This window comes from Pan paniscus, chromosome 14 (assembly GCF_029289425.2).
Source record: "Pan paniscus chromosome 14, NHGRI_mPanPan1-v2.0_pri, whole genome shotgun sequence".
In the NCBI taxonomy this organism is placed as follows: Eukaryota; Metazoa; Chordata; class Mammalia; order Primates; family Hominidae; genus Pan; species Pan paniscus.
Window position 1 is genome coordinate 88405701 of NC_073263.2, and position 27723 is coordinate 88433423.

General features: G+C 34.6%; 1 long non-coding RNA gene across 1 annotated transcript; it reads left to right on the forward strand.

The window, feature by feature from the left end:
- The first annotated feature begins 305 nt into the window (after window positions 1-305).
- LOC130540724 (uncharacterized) lies at window positions 306-27522 on the forward strand. Its single transcript, XR_008954717.1, has 3 exons — window positions 306-315; window positions 2605-2666; window positions 27291-27522. It is a non-coding gene; the product is annotated as an uncharacterized LOC130540724 (long non-coding RNA).
- The last annotated feature ends 201 nt before the right edge of the window (window positions 27523-27723 follow it).

A 27723-nucleotide genomic window follows, 5' to 3' on the forward strand; every position in this document is an offset into this window, starting at 1 on the left:
GGAAAGTTTATTTCAAGAGAAGTGAGAGTTTCTTGGAGAAAGTAGATTACACCTGGAAGATAGCCAAGCAGGCAACTTGAAAAATCAGGTGCCTTGGCTGCATCTTTGTTCTGAGTTTTTATAACCCTTATCTTTTCCTGGGCTCTTTGCCTCCACCCTTCGTTCTTCCTCTGGGCAGTCTGTCGCTCAATTACGGTGTATTACATGGTTCTGCCAGCACTTTGTTGGGGCCGCATGCGCAGTGTGCTTACTGAAGTCATTCGCAGGCCCATTAGAGGCAATTCGTCCTTAAAGGTCAAGGGCCCACAAAGGAAGGTCAGGTACTCGTTAAATTTGACTTTTTTGCACTTTTACTGCACATGCTGGAAACCTTGTCAGGCTTACTAACTTCAGGTGTCTTCTGTCTGTTGTAAGACCCCTGTTATTCCCAGGGCCAGTCATGGGCCATTTACAACCTTAGAGGCCTAGTTTTATGCCCACTACTCTTCCCCTCGATGAGAATCAGACAACTCTGGGGTCCCTACCTTGTCCTGCTCACCATTTCAGAGTACACATTTATAACTGCCTGACCCTGGCTTGACAAATGCCCAACATTTCTGGGCCCTTCTCCTGCCCTGCTCACATCTATCTACCTACTGTAACAAAAATTACCGTGAAAAGGAAGCTCAGAAGTCAGGTAGAGGCAACTGTTTGGGACAATTCAATAGAACAGATCATCATGAATGCAAAACGAAAGAATTAGGTCTTCCTGTAGAAAATAAGGAGGCATTGAATGTTTTAAACAGAATTAGAATTACTCTTGGGCAAGTTTTATCTGCCATTGGCATATATTTGTTAAATGAATTAGAAACTGAAAGTAAGGAACTTAGCTGTGAGCCACTGCAACTTAAATTACCCAGATCGGAGATGAAGGATGCTAGAAGCAGGGAAGAGGGTTGGTCTCAGGAATTTTCTAGAAGGAACCTTGACAAAGTATGGTAACAGATGGAATTATCACAACACTCCTAAATTTTTTTTCAGGTTTGATTCATTTCAAATGTGATAGAACCTGACTGAGACAGTTTAATACCACAAAAAGAAACCCATAAAACTCCCCCACTATTAATACAAATGGTAGCCACTATTTGTTTTCTATATGCTATATATTTTGTTAAGTATTGTACATATATTATCTTACATCGTATTCTAAAAATTTTATAAAGTGAGTATTAGACATATTTTGCAGTGAGGAATAAGGACTCAAAAACAGCTAACAATTTGCCCATATATCCGAGAAAGCACATGACAGATGCAAGGTTCGATTTTCAATTCTTTATTCACAGAAGAATGAAATAATTTTCATGTTGCTCCTTGCAAATAATTCATCCATTATTTCTTTCCATCCATCTTGCTAACCACAAACTGTCGAGTGAATGTCTGCTAATCTGCAACCAATTTTGATGCTTTTTGTCCTGTGATTAATATTTACTATACTTTCTAAGAATCTGAAGAAGGAATGCTTAGGAGAAAAAAACTCCACCTGACATTTCTTAACCTTCCTTATAAAATTTTAAATCTTCTTGTGTCCCACCAAAAACCCATTTTTAAGATGTTCTCACTTCAAAATATTTTTTAAAGATTTAGGGTAAAAGCTTTCATTGATTTTTCCTCTTCCATGTATCTCTTAGAAGAAAAAAAATTAGAAAATACAGTAATCTTGGTGAAGGGCAGAAAGGGAACTGGTTTGGGAGAAGGAGGGTGAGGAAACACAAGGGAATCTGACTGGAGAGTTTTTCTCTAAGAATTGTGAAGTTCACTTTTAATATTCAAATAAATGCTAGCAATTTTAGGCTTGCATTTGAAAGGATTGATAAATGAGACTAAGAATGCTGTAAGATTTGAAACCTATTAGGTTTTACAAGGCAAAAGAATATTATGGGTTGGGCATGTGAGAGTATTATGGTCAGAGGTCATCATTCTATCAAGAGCAAGAAACTTGAGAACCAAAGGGCATATTGCCAAGTTCAAATGATCCTCATGTTTTATTTGTATGACTGTTTTTAATGTCTCTTTATTTTCTCCTATCTAGTATAGGTCAAAATAATCACTAGCCTTTGAGCTATATTATTTAAATTTTGTTTTTTTGTCATGTTTGCAAAAAGCATACACTCTGCTATATTAACTGTGAGCATTACAGCAATTTATTTTTCATAATTTCAAACATACTTTGTCATAAATGAACATTCAAGTTGGTTAGAAGATTTAAAAAAATTTTCAAGGCAGCAATATGATTCCATTTTTCTGTGAAGGTATTATGATGTTTTATTTTAGCTTTAATGACTTGGACTTCAAGTGGTTTAATGAATGTGTAAGCGGGACATCTTCTATAGATATTCATTCTTTGATTTATTTGGCCAGTATAGACCTTATCATAAGGGTGAATTTCATTCATAATAAACATTGTAACTTTATCCAATTTGAAAATAGTGGCACAATATAAATATTAGGAAATTCATTTATACTGTAGGCTATTAATTGAAAGTATAGTTGGCATTATTCAAATACTTCCATAATTAATCCAAATAAGCTATAGATAAATAATAATTATGATCACTTATCTTTTAGGTCTTCCTTGTTCAGCAGTTGATTTTAATTTGCTTAATGAAAACTTCATCCACAGAGCAGAGGTAAGGAAATTCGACTTAAGTGTTTTTCTTCTCATAACACTACTCTAATCTTATTTAATCAGTAAAACGACTTTGAGAAACAAATCACAACTTTATTGGATAAAGCAAATAGAATAAAGTCAATTATGACTTGTTAAATTAAAATCCTACACTCAAAATGTATATTGTCCAAATAGAGAGGATTTCGCATTAAAATTTTGTTTTTCCGTAAGATCCTAGAAAATTATGTTATTTACAATAAATATATTGATTGAAATATTTTTATCCTTTACAATAGAGAAAAATAATGGCCTGTTATTATTTATAATATATTGTCTATTATAAATAAGACATAATAAATATCAAATTTTATAATGTTTTTATCAACATACCAACAATTGTGTGTCTTAGTGAGAGCAGAGCAAATATTCGAGGATTCAAATTCAAACTGTAATTCATTTATTTGTTGTATCTCATACCCATATCTTTATTAAGTATATCTTTATTAAGTATATCTTTATTAATCTTTACTAAGTATATCTTTATTAAGAATTTCTAGGTATTTTCAATTAAAGCAAAAGTAGCAGAGTAACTATCCTCACCTAGCTGCCACTGTGGAGGGAGAGAATACTTAATGGTTAAACCAAAGCTTAGTACTCAGTTATGACAATTGCTATTTCTCACAACTAAAACCAAAAATTATCAGTCTGAATTAGTGATTAAGATTTAGCTATTACCTCTGTAGTTTAAAAGCATGGACACAAAATATTGAAATTATTTAATATAAATGATAAAGAATGTATACCAAGCAAATACTAATGCAAAGAAGGCTTATGCACTGATATGGTTTGGCTGTGTGCCCACTCAAATCTCACCTTGAATCATAGCTCCCATAGTTCCCACATTTGTGGGAGAGACCCAGTGGGAGATAACTGAGTCATGGGGCTCCCATACTGTTCCCCCATAGTGTTCTTGTGGTAGTGAATAAATCTCATGAGATCTGATGGCTTTATAAGGGGAACTCCTTTCACTTGGATCTCATTCTCCACATCCACCATCCATAAAGGGAATGACATGCTCCTGCTTGTCTTCTGCCATGATTGTATGGACTCCCCAGCCATGTGGAACTGTGAGTCTATTAAACCTCTTTCCTTTATAAATTACCCAGTTTTGGGTATGTCTTTATTAACAGCATGAGAACAGACTAATACAGTAAATTGGTGCCAGTAGAGTGGGGTGCTTTGTAAAGATAATCAAAAATGTGGAAGCAACTTTGGAACTGAGTAATAGGCAGAGTTTGGAACAGTTTGGAGGACTCAGAAGAAGACAGGAAAATGTGGGAAAGTTTGGAACTTTCTAGAGACTTAAATGGCTTTGACCAAAAGGCTGATAATGATATAGACAATGAAGTCCAGGCTGAGATGGTCTCAGATGAAGATGAGCAACTTGTTGGGAACTGGAGTAAAGGTGACTCTTGCTAAGTTTCAGCAAAGAGACCGGTGGCATTTTGTCCCTACCTTAGAGATTTGTGGAATTTTAACTTGAGGGAGATGATTTAGGGTATCTGGTGGAAGGAATTTCTAAGCAGCAAAGCATTCAAGAGGTGACCTGGTGCTGTTAAAAGCATTCAGTTTTAAAAGGGAAATAGAGCATAAAAGTTTGGAAAATTTGCACCCTGACGATCACATAGAAAAGAAAAATCCATTTTCTGAGGAGAAATTCAAGCCAGCTGCAGAAATTTGCAGAAGTAACGAGGAGCCAAATGTTAATAGCCAAGACAATGGGGAAAATGTCTCCAGGACGGACATGTTGAGGTCTTCACAGCAGGCCCTCCCATCACAGGCCTGAAAACCTAGGAGGAAAACATGGTTTCATGGACCAGGCACAGGGCCTCCCTGCTCTGTGCAGCCTAGGGACTCTGTGCCCTGCATCCCAGCCCCTCCAGCCATGGCTAAAAGTGGCAAAGGTACAGCTTTGGTGTTGCTTCAGAAGGTGCAAACCCCAAGCCTTGGCAACTTCCATGTGGTGTTGAGCCTGAGGAGGTAGGAAAGTTAACAATTGAAGTTTGGGAACCTCCAGGTAGATTTCAGAGGATGTATAGAAATGCCTAGATGCCCAGGCAGTAGTTTACTACAGGGTTGGGGCCCTCATGAAGAACCTCTGCTAGGGCAGTGTGGAAGGAAAATGTGGGGGCAAAGTCCCCACACAGAGCTCCTACTGGGGCATTGCCTAGTGGAGCTGTGAGAAGAGGGCGACGTTCCTCCAGAGCCCAGAATAGTAGATCCACTGACACCTTGCACCGTGCACCTGGAAAAGCCACAGACATTCAATGCCAGCCCCTGAAAGTAGTTAGGAAGAGGGGTATTTCCTGGAAAGCCAAAGGAGGCAGAGCTGCCCAAGGCCATTGGAGCTTACCTCTTGCATCAGCATGACCTGGATGTGAGAGATGGAGTCAAAGGAGATAATCATGAAGTTTTAAGACTTGACTGCCCCACTGGATTTCAGATTTGCATGGGTCCTTTAGCCCCTTGATTTTGGCCAATTTATCTCATTTGGAATGGGTGTATTTATCCAATGCCTGTTCCTCCATCATGTCTAAGAAGTAACTAACTTGCTTTGTTTTTACAGGTTCTTAGGTGTAAGGGACTTGCCTTGTCTCAGATGAGACTTTTGGATTGTGGACTTTTGAGATAATGATGAAATGAGTTAAGATTTTGGGAGACTGTTGGGAAGGTATGATTAGTTTTGAAATGTGAGAACATGAGATTTAAGAGGGGCCATGGGCAGAATGGTATGGTTTATCTGTGTACCCACCCAAATCTTATCTTGAATTGTAGCTCCCACAATTCCCGAGTGTAGTGGGAGGGACAAGTGATAGGTAATCGAATCATGGGGTTGGCCTTTCTCATGCTGTTCTCGTGATAGTGAATAAGTCTCATGAGATTATGTCTCATCTCATCTCATGATGGTTTTGTAAAGGCGAGTTGCCCTGTACTTTCTGTCTTTTCTGCTGCCATGTAAGATGTGCCTTTGCTTCTCCTTCACCTCCACTGTGATTGTAAGGCCTCCCCAGCTGTGTGCAACTGTAAGCCCATTAAACCTCTTTCCCGTATAAATTACCCAGTCTCAGGTATATCTTTATTAGCAATGTGAGAACAGGCTAAAACATGCACCTAATAGATAAAATAGATTACAGTGGTACAGTTACTGATAGTGATAAATACTGTTGTTACATGAGAAAAAAATTTTCACCAAAAGACATAATTTCATAATGCTAAGCTTTCAAAAATACACCTTCAGCTATATAAAGCCCAGATAAAAGTAAATTGATCACTTTTTAAATCATCTATATATAGTTCTACTTTAGAGCTTCTCCATAGATCAAGGAGAGAAAATGCTCTATAAGGACAGAGAGGGTTTGAAAACCTCTATCAACTTTACTGGCCTAATGGATATGTTGAACCATGTAATAAGCAAATGGAGATACTTTTTGCATAAAACTGTAGCTAACTGAGACATTTTATTAGGTGTTTGGAACACAAGAACTATATGTTATCAATTACCTGTACTGTTTCTCATTTTCCTTTAAAAGTTGAAAGAGTTTTCCACATAGAACACATCCATTATTTTCTAGTACATGTAGCTGATGACCAATATGATTCCAAAGACCCAATAGAGTATTCACAAAGTGTCTCAAATACCAGGATAAACTACATCTCACATTAATAGAAAGTTACAATAAACAAATTCAATCTTTAATTATAAAAAATAAGACAATTATTAATGACTTGTTTTTATGTGCCTGAAATAAATTCAGATTGCCTAGGTACCTTGTGAATAATGTAACTTTATGCATCTTAGTAGCTATATATAATAAATTATTTATTTCTCCTGAATTAAATTCTTGGCTCTTCAAATGATTAATTAGGTGACACAAATATTCTTAATATTTTTAAAAATAATTTATTAGATTGGTAGATCTATTTAATCTCATCTATTTAATACAAATAACAAATATTTGCTATTGACTGAAGTGTATCAGATACTGGACCTTGAATCCTGGGGTACAGATAGGACTATGGCAAGAAACAACATTTAAATATGTACTGCTTTCAACATTCAAATTAGGGAAGTGTGGGAGAGAAAATAGGTTTTTAATATGTTAAATTGTGCTGGTTATAATACAAATATGCTAAAGTGGGACAGAGATTAATGGGATTATGCATTTCATAATATGGTTATGGAAGACAATGATGAGGTGGACCTGCAGGAACTGTGATTGCATGCTTCCGGGGAAAATTAATAGCATGTTTGGTGTGTCTTAATGTCAAAGAATATATGAGGAAAACTGGAGGAAAATTAAGAATGGGGAGTAATAAGCCAATACCAGAGAAGACTGAAAGAGTAGGGAAGAGACTTTGTCTTTCACTCACATAAATAGAAATGAAGTGGTGAATTTTGAGCAAAAATATGATATGCAGTAAACAATGTTATGAGTATCACTATACCTGCTGTGAAGATTATTGAATGTAAGGGGGGAAATATGGATGTAGAACTATTATATACATTTTTTTCATTATTTATGAGGAATAATGTAGACTTAGGAAAAAATGTTAGAAGAACCTGATTTAAAGCTGTCTAATCTGGATATGTTTTGATAATAGAGCCCACAGGATTTGCTCATGAATAGATATGGTGTGCAAGAGCAAGAAGCAGAAAACTTTTGATGTGAGCACATTAAAAAAGGGGGTCACGGATTTTTAAAAATGGAAAGCTAAAGAGAAGCAGATACTAAAGGCCAATACAGTACACTTCTGTTGTTTAACAAGATGAGGTGACAGAAAAATTTTACACGTACCATCACTTGACAGGAATAAAAGCAGACAAATAAAAACTACAGTTTTCAAACATTGGAAGTCATGTCATGAAACACAGTTATCCTAGGGAGATATGAAAGAAACCAGATGAGGCCTATAATTGGCAGTAGCCTTGACAGAGTTTCCAAACTGTGGCAAAAGGAGAGGTAATCCACCGAACTCTGAGATGAATAAACATAGTGAGAATTCAAGGAGAATAAGGTAGACAGGAACTGGAGAAAAGAGCAGTAGAAAGAAGATAAAAGCACAAAGAGAAAAACCATGGATACCTACAAACAAGTTCAGCTTGAGTTCTGCTGAACTCAAGCATTCAGCAGAACACTGATTAGTGCATGAATGTGAAAAAAAAAATGTTCAAGGCTAGAGAAAAAGTAACCAAAAAGAAATACTGCGATTCGTATCTGGAGGCAACATAAGACTTGAGATAATGCTCATTTTCACAAACCCGTTAGAAAGCCTTGAAAGTCATGGAATGTAAAATAGAGCAGAGAGAAGAAGAATTGGAGACAGTACTGCAGAATCATTATGGCTAGAATAAATTATGCTCTTGTCTCACCTAACAAATCTTAAAGTAGGGACCCACAATATCGGAATGTTTTTACATTTCAAAGAATATAAGGCTGGGTGCAGTGGCTCATGTGTGTATCCCAGCACTTTGGGAAGCTAAGGTGGTGGATCACTTGAGGTCAGAAGTTCAAGAGCAGTCTGGCCAACATGGTGAAACCCTGTCTCTACTAAAAACACAAAAATTAGCCAGGAATGGTGGCACACACCTGTAGTCCCAGCTACTCAGGAGACTGAGGCAGGAGAATCGCTTGAACCCAGGAAAAGAAGGTTGCAGTGAAACCGTATTGCGCCACCACGTGCGCGCACACACACACCCACACACGCGCATATATACATACATTTATAAACTTAGTTAAAACTTCAAAATGTAAAATTCACCAGCATCCAAGTGAAAACTGGCATCCAAGAAGAAATTATCTGACATACAAGAAATAATTATCAATCAGACAATGAGCAAAGCAGAAAAATATGACACATATGGAGGAGAGAAATCAATCAATAAAAACTGCACTCAAACCGATAAAGAGTCTAGATTGCAGATAGGGACTTCACATAAATAATTATATATCTTATTGATAAACTTAAAAATTAGAGAAAAGATTGAACATATTAAAACATATGTGGATTCTACAAAATATGTGAATCAAATTTCTAGAAATAAAAGGAATTAATGGCAGAATGAACTTTTTTCAGAAAAATAGAATAATGGACTGGAAGTCAAGAAGAGAAAATACACAAAAGGATACAAAAAGTAGAAAAAATCCAATAATAAAATAAAAGCAATATCAATTTAAGCTTGGAGTAATTTCTAAAGCCTAACATATTGTGTAATTGGTATGGACAAAGAGAAAAAAAGGAGAATAGAAAATCTGTTTTAAGAAATTATAACACAAAATGCTCTGACACCAAAAACAGACACAAACATTCCAAGAAAAGAAAACTATATATTAATATCAATCAAGAACTTAGATGCAAAAATGTTTAACAACATTTTAACAAAACAAATCTAACATTATTTAAAATGCATATGCACCATGATCAAGTAAAGTTTGGACTAAGATTGTAAAGTTGGCCTCCTATTTGAAAATCAATCAATGCAAGTCATCATAGTTATAAACCAAAATGAAAAAAATAATAATTATTCTAGAACATTTAAAATGATGTATTTGTCAAATCCTGGATCAATTCCTGATAGAAAACATTCTTCAAACTAGGAATACCCTCAACCTGATAAAAGTCACCTAAATAAACTATTGAAGCAGCGTCATTGTCTGGGGTAAATACAGGAGGTTCGTGGTCTCACACTAAGGAAATCCAGTATGCTGACACACAAGAAGTGGGTTTAGGAGCAGAGGTTTGATAGGCAGAGGAAAGAGAAAGGAGAATAACTCTCTATCCTGAGAGAGGGTGCCCAAGTGGGACTTCCAGCCCATGTAAGAGTGTGTAGGGTTTTATAGACAGGCTTGAGGAGGTGGTGCCTGATTTACTTAGGGCCCCAAAACTGGTTGGACTAGGTGTGAAGTTAACATAGCAGACAAAGAAGCTGGCTGCCCGTCCCTAATCTTTTTAATATGCAAATGAGTTTTTACTTGGCCTGCACCATGTTGTCCTCTTCCTACTGCACACATGATTGGCAAGAAGGGAAGATGGAGCTGTGATGTTGCACATGCCTAGTCCCCAGGTAGCCTTTTCCTATTGACACGGCTGCTGGCCTTCACGCGTGCAGGCTTCCATCTTGCTTGTCTCTGTCTGCAGCTCTATTATACAGGCTACTCTTTGTTAGACAAGAAAATGATTTGAGGGCTGCTTTTCATTAAATGGAAAACCTTATCGAGGACTCCCATACCCTCAGTAACTGCCTAAGTAATTTCTTTTTAACTCCTATATCACTATGTCTAACATAATACTTAGCATTTCAATTTCTAATGCTTTTCCCCTAAAGTCAAGATTAAGGCAAGTATTTCCAATCACATCACACCGCATCAACATTGTATTTTAGGTTGCAACCATTGCAGAAGCCAAAAAAGAAAATGTAATAAAAGGAGTGTTTATTGAAAGGTTCAGGTAAACTCTTTTATTCACAGACAATATTGTTACTTATAAAACCTGATGAAACCCAAAAAAAAGCTACCAAATCTAAAAGGTGATCTTGGCAAGATAATAGAATGATAATAATATTATCATTAATAATAATAATTAATTGCATTTCTTTATATCAATATAAGTAATCAGAAATTAAACTAAAAACAGGCTGGGCACTGTGGCTCATGCCTGTAATCCCAACGCTTTGGGATGTCGAGGCGGGCAGATCACCTGAGATCTGGAGTTCGAGACAATCCTGGCCAACACGGCAAAACCCCATCGCTACTAAAAATACAAAAATTAGCCAGGCCTGGTTGTGTGTTCCTGTAGTCCCAGCTACTCGGGAGGCCGAGGCAGGAGAATCATTTGAACCCAAGAGGTGGAGGTTGAAGTGAGCCAAGATCATGCCACTGAATTCCAGCTCGGGCGACAGAGCCAGACTCCCTCTCAAAAAAAAAAAAAAAAAAAAAAAAAAAATTAAATAGAAACATTGCCATTTATAAGAGGACACACAATATTATATATTAAACAAAAATGCAATATGAGAACTTGAAAATATTAGAAAATATTTCTAATATAAATAAATTGGCTAATACCTAAATAAATTGAATTGAAAATTTTAACATATTAATGGTTCCTCTGAAGACTCAGTTTGTTAAAGTATCAATATTCTCCAAAATGTGGTCACGGTAGAAAGTGTTAAAGAGCTTACTGTTATCAGTTTCTCCTTTGGTAGAGAGGTAGAGATAATAAGCTAAAGAGAATAAGGCACACTCCTAAGTTGTTAGCAGTTTTATTTCCTCAATGAGAATGATATTTGGAAGAGGAAGGGCAATAAGAATTATATTTCCTCTGAAACTTGGGTATGTGTTTCTTTTCCAGGGAGCTGCATTTCTGGGTATTAATAGAGGAGAATGTTACATCTGTCTATTAAAAAATCATTATTTAAAAAAATTTTTTAATTCAATTTTAATTGATTTTGATTTGGGCAAAAAATGTTTTTGAAATAAAGTTATCTAATATGCATATGAATTTCCCTTTTTTAAAAAGCACCAATAGGTGCAGGGGTATTTTATTACACAAGTAATTATCCGTACAGATAACCAGAGATGATGTCCGTTTTCTAATGTTATTTACATTTATAGCAAGATCACAGAATATTTGACCTGAAAACAAACTTAGATAGCATCTAGTTGAAACACTTCCTTGAGGAAGAGAGACACCAAAGAAGAAGTTAGGCAATTAGTGGTAATGTTGAAACTTCAGTATTCACTTTATTTTCTTCTAAAATTCTAAACAAAATGATTTGCTTGTATATTTATTTCTATTTGTCTTAAAGTACTCTAGCTTTTGTTAAAAATACTTGTTGCATGATTTCTGCTCTAAATTCCCCAGAACAATGACAGGTTATTTAGTTTAAGAAATTTAAAAATTTGTCATTGCATTTTACATTTTTATTGTTCACTTCTATTCATTTTTTAGTCTCACTGAAATTGCCTTAAATAAACTAGCAAAACTAGAGGCAAGAAGCAAGTACTATCACATGAATATATGATTTGAAGAGCAATCTTGTTTGTAAATTAGATACTTGACAAGTTTAGTAAAAACTAAAATAGTTTTAGACATTTTTTTAGATCCTTGGATCAAAGCTTCTACAGATGAAACATTTGCAAAATTATTTTCTCCATAAATGCTGACCATACAAATCTGATTTCTTTATTCACACTTTATGCTTCATTTTATGGAAGACTCAGTAACCCATAACAAATTTCAATCCTGAACAATAAGAAAAACTTTTTAAGTTTTCTTATTATGCTTTTTAATGTATAGTTTGAGCTTCTTTTTTGGTTTATTCGTTGGCTTGGGAATTTTTATTTTAAAAATATATCTTACAGCAGAATTCTTAGACAGTTTGCTTCATATTTTCAGTAATATTTCAGCTTTAAAAATATAGTTTAAACTATTAAATGTTTAAAAAATACTCACTGAGGTTCATTTACTTATTTATACCAAAATATTTGAATTTAATTAAAAATTATAAATTTCATGGTATAATTCTATTAAGTAAAGATTTTTTTACAGTAATGAGTAAGCTCTTAGAGAGTGTGGGTTAAGAATATGGATTCTGGAATTACATTTTGCCCTTTTAGCCTCATGGAGGGTATGCAAATGATGAAATGGTTGATTGACCCTATAAAGCTGTTTTTTTGGTTTGATGCTATATATTCAAGTCAGTATGCTAAGTCTCATGCCCACAACACAGGACATGTTTATTGAATGACAGTATAAATGATTTAATATTATCTTTTTTCAGAGGTCAGTTAAATGATTCTTTGCAGTTTTTTAAAAAATTAACAGTTGTTATGGAAATTTTTAGCATACAATAGTAAAAAATAATTTGTTATAAACTACCAGCTTCAAATTTACTCATTACTCAGGTTCAACAATTATCAATATTCTGCCATCTGCCATACCTACATCAGCTCCTCACTCCTCTCTAGATAATAGTGATGATTATTATTTTATAGGTTTTTAAAATTCCAAATTGCATACATTGAAATATCGAATTTTTAGCTGTATATTTTTTTAAAATGAGTATAGCTATATGAATCTCACTCCAATCATAAAAGTCTATTTCCAATTATTCAAACATTTTTTCTTGTACTTTGCTAATTTCTCTTGCCCACATCCCACTCTCCACAGACAACTGATTTTTTATTTACCATATACTTTTTCCAGTTATAAAATTTCATGTAGATTGAGTCATACCATAATGTTCGTGTGTGTGTGTGTATGTGTGTGTGTGTATCTTCTACTTCATATAATGTATGAATTCCTCAATCAGGTTACATGTATCAGCAGCCCTCTTTTTATTGCTAAATAACATTTCACTGTAAGACTACACAATGATTTGTTTATTCAACATTCACTTGATGGACTTGCTTGTTTTTAGTCTTGGCTGTTATGGCCTAGAAAACTGAAATGACAAAAATTTTTCTTTATATATTTTAAATATGCTTTTTGGTTGTCTTCTCACTTCTTATGCAAATTAGCCATCGTGGCTATTTGTTTTTTCTCTGTATATAATGTGTGGTTCCACATATACTTTTATGTTTTCAAGATTGTGTGTGTGTGTGTGTGTGTGTTTCATATTTAGATTTTAGCAATATGACTTGTGCATAGGGGTGATATTCTTTGTGTTTGTCCTGCTTGGGTTTTATTACGGTTTTGAGATATATAAATTATGTTTCACTATATTTAAGTAAATTTTGGCCATTGTATCTTCAAATATATTTCTGCTCCATCCTATGACTCAAATATATTTCTGCCCCATCCTATGACTCCTCTTTGGGAAATCAAATTCCATCTAAGCTCTGAGGCTCCAGCTTTTTATATTTAATATTTGTTTCTTCTTCAGATGGGTAATTTTAATTGTTCTATCTTCAAAATCACTGACTCCGGGCTGGCCCACCTGCAGTCTGCTCTAATCCATCAACAGGATATTTATTTTAGTGCTAATATATGTCGTGGTCACTGTCTGAGGCTGGTGCGTGGGTGGTAAAGGAATTTACCAAGACAGTAATAAGTTTAGAAAGGCAGATTTATTTAGAGGAAAGGGGGAGATATGTTGCAAGGGAACAAAGGGCAAGACAGCAGGAACAATACGGTCTGGAAACAGGCAGGGCCTCGAGTTTTGTAAGGTCATGCTGTTTAGGCTCAGTGCTTGCAGACAGGATGCCTGGGTTCAGGTAGGCAGTGACCTGGGTGCTTGTAACAGGATGCTTGGGTGCTAGTGAGCTGTTGAACCCATTTCTTGAAACATTTTATCTCCCCTCTACCTCTGTTTCTATTTCTTCCAGCTAAGCCCATTTTTCAATTATCATTTAACTCCTTAGGTGTTAAATTCAGGTGTATTTTGTTGTTGTTTTTTCTGTAATTTATAGTTTCTATTTCTCTACTGAAAGTTTACATCTGGTCATTCATTGCTTTCCCCCCGACCCCAAACCTGGAACATAGGTATAATATCTCTTTATAAGTTTTCATCTTATAATTGCAACATTGAGGTTTCCTTAGGGCCATTTTTTATTGACTGACTGTTTCTTGAACATGGGTTGCACTTTCTGTCTTGTCTTATATCTGTTTTTTGTTGAAATAAGGCCCATATGATTAATATCCTGTAGATACACTGGATTATGTTATGTTCTATTAATAGGAAATTGTATAGTAGCAGGGAGTTTTCTTGACTGGATGTATGGTACAGATTCTAGTCTCCTAGTAGTAGAGAAAAATCTAACATCTAGTATCAGTTTTTTTTTTTGGTTTGTTTTTTTTTTTTCCAGCTTTCAGTTACTTTCACTAGGGCTATGGTGATTTCCAGACAGGCATTGTTTAGTGTTCAGGCAAGCTATTTGTTGAATGTTATATGCAAATTTTGGTCATGCCATTTATGCAGCTTGCCTTCTTTCATGATACCCCACTAAATTCCTGATTGCTTTTTTAGCCCCAAACCTGTCTATATTAAGACTTTAAAGCAAATATAACTAAAATATCATGGCAAGATCTTGATGCTTTTGAGAGTCTTACATTTATGATCCTTTATTGTTTTTATTTCTGCTACACCCATTTTAATTCTCATTTACTGACGTGATTTCCTTGTACTAATGAAATGGAAAGTGTTCTCTTGTCCCCCTTGCAGGGCATGCGATGCACGTATGGTCCGCTTTTTTGGTGCCGCGCTGCTCCAACCTCTAGCGGGAGAATGCAGACGGGACAGATTGTGGGGCTCTGATCCCACAGCAGTGTCTAGGGGTGAATGTTTACAGCTGAAGCCCCAGTGGGCGTGTGTTACAGGTGCTCTTTCAGTTTAGCTGTCCATAGGCAGCTTGTGTTAGTCAGCTCAATTAGACCCCCCAGCTTATCACAAGGACAGAAGGCTTTCTATATCCCGGGCTTTCTTGCCTTGGGGTACTGAAAGAATCAGGTCACACATGGGCTTGGAGAATGAGTGCAAGGTTTTATTGAGTGGAAGTAGCTCTCAGCAGATGGGGGAGCCAGAAGGGAAATGGAGTGGAAAGGTGGTTATCCCCTGGAGTCAGGCCACTTAGTGGCCAGGCTCTCCCCTGGCCAAACTACTCATCATTCCACTAGTCAATGGCCTGTCCACGTCTGTTGGTGTGCTCCTACGTAGGTGCATTCCTCTCAATGTCCAGCTGCTTGTGTCTTCGACTGGTGTGTTCCTTTGGATGTCCAGCTGCTTGTGTGTGTGCCCACTAAAGTCTCGGGGTTTTTATAGGCACAGGATGGGGGTGTGATGGGCCAGGATGGTCTTGGGGAATGGAACATGTGGGCAGGAAAACAGAAATGCCTGTCTTCACCTAGGTCCCTGGGCACAGGCCTGGGGGTGGAGCCCTAGCCAGGGACCATGCCTTTCCCTTCCCAGCCCTTCCCTGATCCCCTCCCATATCACTAATTGTGTATTTTGTATCCATAAACTTGGAATAATCATTTTTTACTTCTCCCATCCAACCTCTCCTTTTCTGTTGTTTCTGTTTTTGATGTTTGTGTTTTGTTTAGTTCAGTTCTCCTACTATCTTAACCAAAGCTTGTTCTTCCAAACATTGCCATCACAGGGATTTAAAAGAGAAATGTTTACAATTTTAGCCTTGGTCATCAGACCAATTCTGAGCATAAACATTTTTTTTTAATCAGTTGATCACACTTTTTAAATCTCAAATATGAAAAGACGTAAACTTAGCTGAAATCACTATACTGTACATTATTTTTACTGTAACTAATTCCAAAGTGGTTTAGAAAGTTGTATTTTGCTTCCATTGACAAACCTTAAATCCAAAACTTCAAGTACATTCCTATTCTAATTTGGAAGTTGCCTGAAATTGGTGGGTTAAGACCTGAAATTAAAGAAATTTTTCTCTACCTTTGATATATCCTCAAAAATTCAGACATCATATGCCCCTTATAATATTCCTCCTACATAAAAGGTTTAAATTACTGAAAGTTTCCTATGTAGTCTTTTACACTCTTAAGCCAATTATTCACCAAATATTTGTCTAATGTCTCTTGAAATCATTTACTTCTTATCTGATATGCTTTTTTTGAAAAAAAAATAGCTTATTGTGATCTCTTTCCTAAATAATTGAAATCGCCTATTAATAACTCTCCCAGACTATAGCCGCACTTTTCTCCATACAATTTTAATTGATTATTCTAAAATACATAATTTAATATTTCAGTTCTCACTTCACTTTTTTTTAAAAAATCTGTCAGTGCCTTCTCATCTTTAACATAAATGCACTTTTTACAAAGAACATGCCATTGAAGGCAACACTCCTAGTTATCATAAATTATATGATCCAGTCATAATTAATTACTTGTAGCTTTTTTGTTGTTTTTTTGTTTTGTTTTGTTTTGTTTTTTGAGATGGAGTTTTGCTCTTGTTGCCCAGGCAGGAGAGCAATGATATGATTTCGGCTCACTGCAACCTCTGTCTGCCCAATTCAAGCGATTCTCCTGCCTCAGCCTCCTGAGTAGCTGGGATTACAGATAGGCAAGCACCACCATGCCTGGCTAATTGTGTATTTTTAGTAGAGACGGGGTTTCTCCATGTTGGTCAGGCTGGTCTTGAACTCCCGACCTCAGGTGATCCACCCGTCTCGGCTTCCCAAAGTGCTGGGATTACAGGCATGAGGCTTTTTTTTTTTTTTTTTAATGTTCTCCTTGTCTGCAACACTCTCCCTTCTAATTGCCTAGCTATCACTATTTCATTTTGCTGTAATCAGTATAAACTGTTACAGGTGTTGAATCAGTATAGGTCTGTAGCAACCTCAATTCTTGCTTCCTCAGAAGAAAAACTTTGACTGAGGAACATAAGGCAGAAGAAGAGACCAAGGCAAGTTTCAGAGCAGGAGTGGAAGTTTATTTAAAAAGCTTTAGAACAGAAATGAAAGGAAGGAAAGAAAGTACATTTGGAAGAGGCCCAAGCAGGCAACTTGAAGGACACGGGCAGGTTTTGACCTTTTGACTTAAGGTTTTATATGTTGGCATACTTCTGGGGTCTTGCACTCATTCTCCCCCAAGAGGGTGGGTTGTCTGCATGAGCAATTACCTGCTAGCATTCTGGAGGGGAGCATGCACATCGTATTTACTGGAGTTGAACGCATGCTCACCTGAGGCGTTCTTCCCTTTCCCTTTTCCAGTGGAATGTCCCAGGAAGGTCATATACCAGTTAAACTCTACCATTTTGCCTCTTAATGCACATGTGGGAGCTCAATCACCCAGTTTCTGAGATCTTATTGAGAAGCGGCCAATAACCATTGTCAGGTATTTTTATCTGTCAGGAAACTGCCTTTCCCTGGTGCTGGTTGTGACCAATTATTATTTTAGAGAAACAACAACCTGACCCTCACCTTATGGTCACCTGACTTTCCTGGTGGTGTAGGAGGAGCCCTTTCCAGCCCTGCTGTATTAGTCCATTTTTCACACTGCTGATAAAGACATACCAGAGACTGGGCAATTTATAAAAGAAAGAGGTTTAATGGACTTACAGTTCCACATGGCTGGGGAGGCCTCACAATCATGGTAGAATGTAAGGAGAAGCAAGTCACATCTTACATGGATGGCAGCAGACAAACAGAGAGAATTTGTGCAGGGAAATTACTCTCTATAAAACCATCAGATATTGTGAGACTTATTCACTATCATGGAAACAGCATTGGAAAGGCTTCCGCCATCATTCAATTACCTCCCACTGGGTCCCTCCCACAACACGTGGCAATTCAAGATGTGATATGGGTAGGGACACAGCCAAACCATATCACCTGCTCATACCTGACTAGCTACCTACTGTAATATAAACCACATTTTCAGATGACTTCTGAAACTGATGAAACAATTCTCTTCTATAATTATGAATCTTTTTGGCTTTTATTAATATCAAAATTGATTATAATTGATTAAATTTCCTGTTGATTTCTCTTCCTCCCATATGAGTTTGAAAGCATCCTGAAAGGAGAGACTGTGTCTTATTCATTAACAGGCGTGTGGAAAATAGAAAGTATCAAATAATTTGCATAATAATGATGCATGAATGAGTACCTGCCATAGTAATAAACTATCAAAACAATCCAAATTATTGTGAATCTGTGAAATTAAGTGGTATGTTTTTCAGGTAGGGTTACAATGTAAATTTTGATGTAAAACAAATCTGGTTGAAGAATAATAATAGTTATTACCATTTCGACATAACTAAATATACAACCATCATTTTCATATAGTAAATAAATGGAGTTGTAGATTACTATCTTTACTTATTAAATGAGAAAATAGAACTTCAGAAATGAATGACAAGTAACTCACTGAAGATTATTGTTGCATTTGGGATTCAAATTCAGCACTTAGGGAGGCAGAGGAGGGAGGATAGCTTGAGCCCAGGAGTTCAAGACCAGCCAAGGCAACAAAGCAAGACATTGTTCTCCACAAAAAGCAAAAAAGAAAAGATTCAAATCCAGCTGTCTCAATTCAAAGTGTGTGGATTTCACCAATTGTTTTTGTAGCTCTTATATGAAATGCATGACCCTTTGGTGAGACAAATCCAAATAATAATGAGCAAAACATATTTCTGCCATTTTTAAAGATATCGTAAATGTTATCTTCTCTGCTTTCAGAAATGTTATGCCTCTGCCAGATCTTTATTCGTTAAAAATAATTATAACAAATTATTTTTACAGTACAGTGTTATGTTACTATATTATATATGTTCAAATATGTATTTGTTTTATGTGTGTCAGTATATATGCATGTATATTATATATACATGCATATGCATAAGGATATATGTATAGGTATGTGCATGTTTACATGTGTGTTTGTAGGTATATATTTATAAGCAGATATTTCACCATCTGTTGAGAAGGTGAAAAATATATAAAAACTTATAAAATAATATATAATTGATCTTAACTTTTACCAGCTATTTATCAACATTTTTTCTGGACTTTTTGCTGAATAAATGAAGTAGAATAATATTGACTTTGGGATATTTATAACATATTCTTAATCATTTTTTATTTGCTATATGTTTTTAATTTGTGTGATCTTAGCAAATCATTAACTGGAAAAGTTACTTTGTAGAGGTCTGCTCTCTTTCTCTGATAATATTTATAATTACTACATTAGTATTGTTAATAATATATAACATTTATCAAGTAAGTATATGATATGAAATATTTTTATAACACTTGTTGAACTATAAATATACTAGATACTAAATATTAAAATACACTGTTCATCACAAAAATATTTAGTCATCACAGAAATACTATGAAGTTAGTTGTTATTTTGATCCATATTTTATTGATCAGGAGCCTCAGTCATAAAGAATTTAAATAAAGTTAAGTTCACATAGCTGGTCAGTTCTGTAGCTGAGTTTCCGCCAGGCAATTTGACTTTAGAGCCTGATACTACAATAGGATGTTCCTGCCCAGTAGGGCAATGATTTGCTTAGTCACTTTTAGGATGTGTAGCATGATTATTATTTAATCGAATTCAGTTTCTCACAATACTAATTATTCAGGGAACTGAAATGTTTTCATCTAGCTTGGAATACACCTCGGGTTAAATCTCTCTCATTCAGGTTACAGAAAGGAAAGTCATTATAGAAAATATGTTGCTTCAGATCAAAGTTTTTGAGCCTGAAGGCAGTGTATTACTTTTTCCATACTGTTACCTATTGCATTAGAAAATCATCTGCCTTGTACTTCTTCTAATTGCATACATTTGTCAGCTCAAAGTTGTGCTTGCATTTGCCTTCTTTTAGTATTTCAAAATATAGTAATAACAGATGTGTGGGTATATCTATATTATATACATATTTATGTATCAATACATTTATATGAGAACTCATATGTGTTTGTAAACATATACATGACACATATAAGCCCAATAGATTAGTTTCCAAAAAACCTTTGCAGATATCTAGTTCAAGTTCTGGATAAAATATTGTAGTTGATTCCATTTTTAACAACATTAAATTATCTTAGATTTCATTAACATTTTAAAATCAACTTGCAAATAACTTGAATATTAAAAAGTACATCAGTATATATGTATATATCTGTTTATATATATACACACAAACACACATGTGCGTACACAGTCACAATGTCTAAAGTATCTGCAATTAGATATATATAATGAAATAAGGTTTAAAACTTTGATTTTCAGTGTTTTCTGATTAAGAAAAACTTATTGATGGATTTCAAAAAGTATGTTAATCAATATTTTTCTTAAATCTGTTTGCCAACATTTCACTGTTAGGAGAGATGCAATTGGGGTTAGTAAACAATAATGTATTCACCAAAAGAAACAAAGCACTTTCTATGCACCAACAGAGTACTGTACATTCCATATTGTACATATTTATTCTTATAACCTTGGTAACATATGTATATCTATTTCTATATATATAATTACTTATATAATTATATATCTCATCTATAAATATCTATTATGTATAATATATAACATACATAACGCATATATCTATTATAACCATTATATTATGACATTTGACTTGTTTTCAATGTTAACTGCTAGTATTCATGTCTTTAAGAACATTGTTGTAAATGTCTTTTTTCCACTTAGGTATAACTTTGCATGTACATTTATGGAACGGAATTGCTGGGTCACAGGGCATGTCTATTTTCAAATACAAAATATTTCTAAACTGGTTGGATTTGCGAAACATAAATACTTTAAATGGCACTAAATATGTAACTACTATATTTGTATTAATTTAGTAATACATATATTATGTAATTAATGCAGTAATAATTTGTGGACTACTTACTACCTGCCGAATGCAAATATTCTAAAACTGAATAAAACATGGTCCCTTTAGGGATGTCGGTAACAAATTTGTTGCAATTAATGAAATTACAATAATGTATTCAAATTGACTGTGTCTTTGGCATGTGATATATATTACTAAAATACTCTTTATTGAAAAGTTTCAGTCAAACAGCAGATGGTTGTGTCTACTAAAATTAGTAATATCAGAATGAATAAAAACTATTTTTTCATTTGAACCAGATACCTGCTTTGTACAAACAACATTGAATCATAATTTTCCATTTAGATTTACATTCTGACATCTTATTCAATTCCAGGTTTTATGAAAATCAGCAACAACAATAAAAAAAGCTAGCTATGATTTCACAGATGGGTATAGCTGAATAGACAGATAAACCACACATAGAGCAAATAAAAAGCACCAATATTCCATTTGAAATTCAAACACATATATTCTTTACCATCAACGGTGCATATATTTACACACTGTTATACTGTTAAATCTTGGACGCTATTTATCTAAGCCTTGAAAATAATTTAGATTATTTAGATCCACAAAATATCATTACCTTATTTTTAAATAGTCTTTAATGGACACATGACCAGTCTCAAGCACTGCCAAAAACATGCATGTATTTAGACAAAATATATTACATGAAGAAATGTAGCCTCATATGTTCTCACACCTATATGAGACAGCTTAATTTTACTCAAATATTGCGTCTAATTGGTCCAAGAATTTTATGTATTTTTGCTGATTATCATAAAGGAAATTCATCAAAATCATTTACTCTTTATGGCATTAGCTCAGGCCTCTCTTCTAGTTTGTTTGTACGATTACAATGAATTCCTGATTCATCTGCTGTCAGTCTTTTCTTTTTCAACTTCATTTTTTCATATCTTCTTCTCCATTTATTCTGAAATGTGGGTATCATCAAGTTATTAGCTGGTAAAACACTTGAAGAGCTCTCAATCCATATAAATGTAATTCACACACCCACAGTATTGCACAGTTTCAAACACTAAGCATGGATAAAAATATTTGCTAGGGTAGTGAATGCAAAATAGAAAAGGCAATCATTAAAAACTGTTATAAATTAAATATTTCATTAATAGATTCCAATTTCTTTCATACAACATGGAGAATTTAAATTCTCATTAAATTTATGTTTCCATCTTATAGAAAATTATTTCAGTTACTGCCCAATTCCCAGGCAAGTTTTTTTTTCCCACTTTATGCCAAAAATTTTATACTACCTCAACACCAAACTTTGTAATTTTTGGACAACTCTGAGTTAGACTCCAATTAGGATTAGTGTGTATATTTCTAAAGAGATGTTTATAATAACTGCAATTAGGTTTAAAGTTATGATTTATCCTAAAGCCACATATTTTTTATTTTGGATATACTTATAATGCTATATGATAATTACTATAGCGATTAGCATGAATCATTATAAGTCATGCTGATTGCACTGACTAGGATACAATAGTAGGTCAAGCATATTTAGCATAACTTACTCATCAAGGACTCATTTTATAGATATTGAGTACTTATCCTGTGTCAGGCATCATTCATGTCAAAATTTGTATTAGGCTGCCCAGTTATTTGTGTTACTATAAACATCATTGCATCTCCAATCAGAATCAAAAGAAACATGTAAATACAAATGTTCTTTTGTCATGTGCTGTATTAATATGGAACATTTTTAAAGTAATTTTTATGTCTTTACATTTCTATCACTATCTTTTATGCTTTAAGTGTTGTAAAGAGATCAAACCAACAAAAAATATTTATTATAAGCCAATATTTTGTTTCAGAAACTACTAATTTTTGCTGGTTTGTTTCCTTCTTATTCCCACTTGATGCTTAGAATGTGGCAGTATGATTTGATATCTGACCATAAGTTTAAAAAAGTAAAGAACAATCTAATCATAGCACAAATTCATGGGGATAATTCATTTAGTAGAAATTTAGACAATTGTAATAAAATTGCAAGTTTCAGCGTTAAAAATGATTTTTAGTTTTTGCGGATTCGTAAATAGAAGTTGAAAATTTCTGTGTCAGATTCTTAGAGCTGTACATTGTATAACACTCTCTTGATTCACCTGTACAACATTTTATCCCAGTTTTTTGGATTACATTGAGTTAGAAAAATATCCCTTTGGGAAACTTGATTTTACATTGGAATTGAACATATTGTATTTATAGTTTTTCTATGTATTTTAATATTAACAGTTGAAGGAATGCTAAATGTTATTAAGTCTAAAATGCAAAAGAACGTACTACATTTTTTACTGAATTATGTTTAATTTTCAACATGCTTATAGTATTGTTGAATGTACATAGCTTTGAAAAAAACTGTACAATCTTTCTTCAGTTGCTTTAATACAAAGTTTATTTTAAATATTACCAAGTAAAAGGATTAATTTTAGCTGAAATTGAAGTCACTTAAGAAACTTAGAAGGGAATTAATATGATACATATGCTTATCTCTTGCCATTCTCAGTAAAATTATTGTTATTATTATTATTATTATTGGATCAATTTTTATTTGGGCTTCTCACAGTGGTTAGAGCCACTCTGTTTTCAGAACAATCACAGCACAGGAAATGTGTCACTGAGACTGCCCAGAGCAGTCTGACCAGCTGTATCTTATCACTTAAAATGCATATATTCACAATCACTGACAAAGGGTAAAGTGCCTCACACAGGAATGTGTTTATATTTGCAAATCTTCCGACCGACTGTAGCATCAAACCCTCCACCAACCTCATTCACCTGGAAAACTAGTCTCAGTCACATCTCCCTGGCCCCCTAAGGACTCCTTCAGCTCCCTGTTAAATCTCTCCCTGAGTAGGGCAGCCTCCTGCAGTGGGGGCCAGACTGAGACTCTGGAATCAATCCCAGCTCTGCAGGTTGCATTTCAGTCTTCCGGTGCCTTTAGGGTAAGATGCTTCAATGAATCCCACAGTTAACAGTCACCCAGTTCCCCACTCTAACTGGGGAAAGGAACTCGAGAGGGTCAGAATTCATCCATTTGATCAATTCACTGAAAAGGGATTAATTTTGGTAAAACTTGTTTGCCTTTGAGACACTTCAGTCAGATATCTAAAACATAAGACACATACTAACCTATAATTGTTATATTTTTCTGTTGGTATTAAATAGAAATAAAGATATACATAAGTACTTGTAAACAGATCATAAACAATTATATTTGTGCTATAGCCCCATTGACTTTTTTATTATTTCTAGAAATAATGCTGATCCTTTGTAACATTGTGATTTGCATACAAATTGTGGTTGGTTGATATTTATCTATTAAGTTTGAAATAAATAAGATCACATATATGTTATAAGTGCATGTGATTTATTATTAAACATGTCTAATCATGGCAGCAAAGACTTAACATGTTTCTATAGGTTGCTATGTTCCCTGCAAAACTCACACTAAAATTTGATTCCCAATGTGGTAATGTTGGGAGGTGTGGGGCCCAGTGGAAGGTGTTTGAGTCATGGGGGTTGATCTCTCATGAAGAGATTAACACCCTCCCACAGGGGTGAGGAAATTCTTGCTCTCTCAAGGTTGAGATGATAAAAAGAGTCTGGCTTCTGTAGTTTTTCTCTTTTGCTTCCGCTCTGACCTTGTGATCCTTTTCCGCTTTGTGCCTTGGGGTGTACCAGCCTGAGGCCCTCACCAGATATGGACATCCAATCTTGAGCTTTCCAGCCACAAGAAGAGTCAGCCAAATAGTCTTTTCTTTATGAACTCCATCTTTATATCTCAGTTTTTCTGTTACAGCAGCACTAAATGGACTAACATATGTGTCAAGGACTTTTATTAGGTTGGCGCAAAAGTAATCGCAGCCTTCGCAATGAAAAGTAATCGCAAAACCCACATTATTTTGCATTAACTTATACTATACAAATAATTAGAACATTTTATCTGAGAAAGTTTTTTTTGTTTGTTTGTTTTTGTTTAAGAAAGAGTCAAAGTCTAGTGCCTGTTTGTGGGAGATGGAGTAAAATATACCATTTTTTTTCTAATAGCCTCTTTAATTATTTACCACCATTACCAACATTATATGACTCTTTCATTTTGATCCCTAATTTCATAAATAAAACATTATAATTTTACTAAAATAAAATAACTTCTTCATAGGGTTGAAAAAAGAATGAAAATCAATAACTGTTGATGTGTATGAAGTATTCAATACATTTACCTTTATTAAAATTATTATCATTACTGATTTTTTCTATGTGTGTTACTCTACACCAGATAAAAATTTTAAATCTAAGTGAGGTATAATATAGGTTCTTTCATTAAATTATTATAAAACGTATTTTGGAACCAAAATATTTATAAATAGATTAGAATACACACACATACATATATATGTACATGTATACATATATATGTACCCATATTCATGTATAAATAAAAATATTTAGATAATAGCTGAATTATAGAAACTTTTATAAACTATGTGTTTTCATAAATTGTTCTAAAATTATAATTTCTAAAATCATACTTCTTGTCCAGTACATATTATCAATAGAAGAAATGTACAAAACATGTTGTAATTCCCATTGCTAAATGATTAGATCTCAAAACAGAAAGAAAAAAAAAGGGCTAAGAATGAACAAGTTTGAAAGGGGAGTTTGGCTTTCTTTGTTTTCTCTTTTCTTCTTTTTTAAATATCCACATTAGACGTGTGACTGTCTCCCTCTTACATTGGAAAAGTAAATAACTCCACCTGGGCTATTCTGCATACCCGGACAGTCAACACAGACAAATTTGAACCTCCACCGTGCATATATTTTCTGTCAGGGATTGCATTGTTATCCTCTTGTTGTTAATTTCTGGTCAGTCTTAAATCAAAAACTGAAGGGTGAGACCTTTTCATTACCTTATAACTTCCTCTATAGACAAAATGGTGAAGTTTACACAAAAATAATGGTTACTTTATTAATAATTATTATTTTTATATTGTTTATCTTCTTATAAGAGAAAAGTAATGCTTACAATTTCTCAAAGACAGAATCATTGTTGGCTGCAGTTTTTAAAAGAGAGAAGTTGGAGCAATGGTAGGACTGAAAAAAGAATAAGCTATATCACCCCCACCTGGCAAACAAAGTTGCGACTAAATTCTAGGTTCTAATTTTCAATGGTTTTGTAGAGCCTGCAGTCTCCTTCTAGGGTTTGAAACTGTAGCAACACCAGACCTATTTGGTTTAACTTTTATGTGACAAAGTGGTAAGTTGTTTTTCACTTGCTACGGCCCCTCAGATTGGTGGAACCAAGCCTGTAACCTCAGGGGGAATCTAAGTGCTAGGACTGAGGAGTGGGGACAGAATTAAGAAGTGGATTCCACATGACAGGATCCAAGATCTAACCAGATCAAGCTCTGGCTTCACCCCGTGGCAGGATCCAGTCAGATACTTTCTCTTGACATCACCTCATTGCAAGATACAATCAGATCATGCCTCATTTTCTGATGTTTCTGCTTACTTGCAAGTAATAAAATCTCCTTACTAAATCCTCCTTGGTTGTGATCATTGGGCTGATACCCACCAAGTGACCGAATTATTAGTGAGCATATAGTCTCACTCTGGAGTTTGATTAAAATTTTTGTAATAGAAATATACCCACAGATAATTCCTAAAGCTTGATTTCATTGATATTTAAAAACAAATATTATATATTTATAAACATTGTGTATTTAATTGTGAGTCAAGAACTCATTTTTAAGACTTTCTTTTCATATTATATTAGCATTCTAACCAGAAGTGTGTTTTTATTTTCAATTTTTTTTCAAAATACTATCTCAAATGTAACAATATTACCCTATGGAAATCCTTTTTAACTGCAAATATTCAGCATTGAGTCAGAATTTATCGAAAACTGCTATTTCAGTTAGCATCCCATCATAAAACCAATAGTCTGTTCCAAGTAAAGTAATTAGTAGAACAATTTAAGGGGTCATTTATGAAAGAGTGGATGAGGTATAGAAGAACACAAAGAAGAGAGCAGTTACTGTCATGGAGCTGTGACTGCTTCCTGGAGAAAGAGGATTCATGCTGGTTACTAGAATCTAGAATCCAGAAATACAGTACTGTGTCCTTGAGGAATACAGTGTTCTGGGAAGAAGTAGTAAATTACACACAAGTGCATAGCAGAAGTGGCTATTGAACAGGAGAGACTCATGAAAATAAATAATTAAATCTACACTTATTCCCTTTCTTTAGTGTTCTTCTAGGGCTCCTCATTGACCAAAGCAAACTGAAAGCCAGAGATCAAGGATGCTACTAGGTGGAGCTCATATAGGTCAGCCACTCAAAACACAGGGAAGGGTGAAGAAGAATGGATAATAGATCCTGGATGTGAAAGGAAAAAAAATTGTGACACTCCGTTTTTAATAAGAATGTATCAGTTCAATCACTATCAGTTTGCAGATGTACATTAAATAATAACAAGCAAGTTACTTGGTTTGAATTAGATATGATTACCATATAGCATACTTACTTTCAAAAACCAGAAAATACGTAAAGAAAACTTACAGTAATATGAGTGTCATAACAAGAGTGGAAATGAAAAATACTATAAGTACTGTAAATAGAGCATAGAACAACTGATGACAGAGTAAATCAATCTCTACATTTAGCAAAAATGTTTATAACA